Genomic DNA, 4161 nt, shown 5'->3' on the forward strand with positions numbered 1-4161 from the left:
ATTTTATGGCTGCAGTCACCATCTGCTGTGATTTTGGAGCCCCAAAAGAAGAAATCTTTCACCACTTCCACATTTTCCCCTTCTATTTTCCATGCAGTAATGTGACTGGATGCCATTATCTTAGATTTTTTAATATTTAGTCTTAAGCTGACTCTTTCACTCTCCTCCTTCATCTTCATCAAGAGGTTCTTTAGTTCCTCTTTGCTTTCTGCCATTAGAGTGGTATCATCCACATATCTGAGGTTGTTGATGCTTCTCCCACTTATCTTGATCCCATTTTGTAATTCATCCAGCCTGGCATTTCTCGTGAATAAGATCATGATGTGAAGTGAAGTAAAGTCGCTCTGTCATGTCCGACCCTTTGCGACCCCATGGACTGTAGCCTACAAGGCTTTTCCATCCATGGGATTCTCCAGGAAAGAATACTGGAGTGGGTTACCATTTCCTTCTCCAGGGGATCTTCCCGACCCAGGGATCGAACCTGGGTCTCTTGCATTTCAGGCAGACGCTTTAACCTCTGAGCCATCAGGGAAGCCCGAATAAGATCATACATGTCAATAATTACCTTAAATGCAAACAGATTAAATGCAGTAGCCAAAAGACATAGGCTGATTGGTGAATACAAAAACAAGACTGTTTATATTGTCTACAAGAAACCCATATCAGACCTAGGGACACTTACAGACTGAAAATAAGGGGATGGAAGTAGGAATTCCACACAAATGGAAATCAAGAAAGCTGGAGTATCAACACTTGTATTATTCAAAATAGAATTTAATACAAAGACTGTTAGAAGAGACAAAGAATGACACTATATAATAATCAAGGGCTCAATCAAAGAAGAAATTATAACTATGTATGCACTCAACATAGGATCAACTTAATGTGTAAGGCAAATGCTAACACTCATAAAGAGAGAAACTGACAGTAACACAATATAGTGGGGAATTTTAAGACTCCACTTTCATCAATAGAAAGATCATCTCAACAGAAAATTAATTTAAAAAGCACAGGCCTTAAATGACACTTTAGATGAATTGGACATAATTGATATTTATAGAGCAATCCTTCCAAAAGTAGCAGACTACACATTCTTCTCAAGTACACCAAGGACATTCTCTACGATTGACCACATATTGAGTCTAGATAAGTTTAAGGAAATCAAAATCATATCAAGGAACTTTTCTGACCCCAGTGCAATGAGATTAGAAATAAACTTCAAGGAAAAAAAAAACAAAACTCTAAAACACAAACACATGGCAGTTCAGTTAAGCAATATGCTACTAAACAACCATCAGATCACTGAAGAAATCAAAGAGGAAATAACAAAAACTACCTAGAGACAAATAAACGTGAAAGCACAATGGCCCAAAACTTAGGAATGCAACAAAGCAATTCTAGGAGGGAAGTTGATAACAATACAATCTTACCTCAAGGAACAAGAAAAATCTTAAATAAACAACCTAAACTTACACATAAGTCAATCAGAGAAAGAAAAAAACATGAAACCTAAAGTTAGTAGAAGGAAAGAAAACATAAAGATCAGAGCAGAAAGTAATGAAATAGAAACAAAGAAAACAAATGCAAAGATTAATGACACCAAAAGCTGGTGGTTTGAAAACGTAAATGAAATTGATAATCCTTTGGCCAAAATCATCATAAAGAAAAGACGGGGAGGAAGAGAAAGAATTCAAATCAGGTCCCAAGATGGCAGAGGAATAGGACCGGGAGACCACTTTCTTCCCCACAAACTCATCAAAAGATCATTTGAATGCTGAGAAACTTCCACAAAACAATTTCTGAATGCTGGAGGAGGACACCAGGCACTTAGAAAGGCTGCCCATTCTCTTTGAAAGGAGGTAGGACAAAATATAAAAGACAAAAAGAAAGACAAAAGAGTTAGGGATGGAGACCTGACCTGGAGAAAGAGTTGTGAAGGAGGAGCAGGAAACCCTCTCACAGGCAGATCTGTGGGGAGATTTGGAATCTCAGAGGGCAACATAACTGTGAGGAAACACACACACACACAAAGAACAGGCACCTAACTGCAACTGCCAGCAAAGAGGTAGCCCAGACACTCACATCTTCCACCAGCGAGCAGGGGCTGGACAGGGAGGTGTGGGTGGTATCATTGTTCCTTAGGGTAAGGACTGGGCCTGAACACCGAAGGACAATCTAAAGGAGCTAACATGAGATAGCAATCCAAACTGTGGGATCACCAGAGAGGGGGAAAAAAGAAAAAGAGAGAGAACTTTCCTACGGAAGGCTCTAACTCACAGCATGGCTTGCTCACAGAAAAAAATGATTGAGCGAATATCAAAGAGAGCAAGCCAGCTGCATACAGGTCCCTCTTCCCCACTGGAGGCAGAGAGGCAGGCATGTGACAGCCAAAGCTGGAAGTCAAGGGGTTGCTCCAATCTCAGCCCCAGAGACAGGCATCCTCCACCAAATGGTGACCAGGCTTCCACTTGCTAACCACCTCTTCCTGGGATCCTGGACAGTTGGCATCTGCCAGGAGGATCCCAGCCTGAGATCAGCTCCCCAGAGGAGTCACACAGCACACCTGGGACTGTGTTCTTCTGGTACACCGGGGAAACTGAGCAGCTGGGACCAGGGGGGTGATTAAGACGCACGGTTCATCTGGGATAGTGCACTCACCAAGCAGCTGGTCACCTGAGCTACTCAGACCTGGGAAAGGCACATAACTTATGCCCAACCAAGTCTGTGCCCTTGCAGTGTACTCGAGAACCTGAACCTGAATGGCTTAGACCTGGGAAGTATACAAAACACAGGGCCTGCTTTGGACAGTGCCTACAGAGCACCCCTGAGTCTGAGCAGTGTAGACCCAGAAAGGACACACCACTGTGAGCTGGGGCAAACCCAGGGTGGTCCACACACTGCGAGCACTGCCCACACATTGCCAGCAATATCTGTTTGCTGTGTTCATTCCTCCCCACAACACAACTGAACAAGTGAGCCTAAATAAGTGATCACCTTCGCCCCTCTTGTGTCAGGGCAGAAATTAGACACTGAAGAGACTTGCAAATAGAAGAAGCCAAAATAAACAAAGAGAGAAACACTCTGGAAGTGACAGCTGCAACAGGTTAAAATCCTGTAGTTAACTGACTAAGCATTGGAGGGGGCCTATAGACCTTGAGAACAAGTACAAGCTGAAACAAGAAGCTATCTGAAACTGAACTGACCCCACACTACCCCACAACAGCTCCAGAGACATTCCTAGATATATATTTTACTATTACCACTTTTTAATTTTTTTAATTTAAGTTCTTTATTACTCCTTTAATTTTCATTTGTCTTACTATTACCTAGCAAAAAAAAAAAAGACCCTATTTTTAAAGCAAATTACATATATAAATTTTATAATTTTTGTGATTGATATTTTTGGATTTTTAATATTGTATTCTTGAGAGTCTAATCTGTCCTCTAGATTTTTAATCTTTGCTTTTTGGTATTTGCTATCAATTTTGTACCTTTAAGAATCTAATCTTCAGTACCCATTTTCACTTTGGGGTGTGATTACTGGTTTGATTGCTCTCTCCCCTTTTGACTCTCCCTTTCTCCACAGGTCACTTCTATCTCCTCCCCCCACCTTCTCTTCTCTACTTAACTCTGTGAATCTCTCTTGGTGTCCTTCACTGTGGAGAATTGTTTTACATTTAACTTAGATGTTTTATCATCAGTGTTGTATGGATAGAGAAGTCTTGAGGCTATTAAGAATAAGACTGAAAGCCAGAGGCAGTAGAATTAACTTCAAAACTTGAGAACATCGGAGAACTAATTTCAGGGAACATTAATAGACCAGAGCTCATCCAAAAGCCTCCATACCTACAATGAAACCAAGTTCCACCCAAGAGTCAACAAGTGCCAGAGCAAGACATACCATGCTAATTCTCCAGCAAAGCAAGAACACAGCCCTGAGCATTAAAAGACAGGTTGCCCAAAGCCATGCCAAACCCATAGACACCCCAAGACTCACTACTGGACCCTTAATTGCACTCTAGAGAGAAGAGATCCGGCTCCACCCACCAGAACACAGACACAAGCTCCCCTAACCAGGAAACCTTGACAATCCACCAGTCCAACCCCACCCACAGGGAACAGGCTCCAACATAAAGAGGAACCACAAACTTCCAGTATACA

At 41.7% G+C, this 4161-nt stretch overlaps 1 non-coding gene across 1 annotated transcript; it reads right to left on the bottom strand.

The window, feature by feature from the left end:
• Positions 1-459: 459 nt before the first annotated feature.
• Positions 460-532, bottom strand: TRNAF-GAA (transfer RNA phenylalanine (anticodon GAA)). The gene has a single exon. It is a non-coding gene; the product is annotated as a tRNA-Phe (tRNA).
• Between the last annotated feature and the right edge of the window lie 3629 nt (positions 533-4161).

The sequence above is a fragment of the Bos grunniens genome, chromosome 9 (genome assembly GCF_055505025.1).
Source record: "Bos grunniens cultivar Pamir isolate PY7600 chromosome 9, Bosgru_T2T1.0, whole genome shotgun sequence".
Lineage (NCBI taxonomy): Eukaryota > Metazoa > Chordata > Mammalia > Artiodactyla > Bovidae > Bos > Bos grunniens.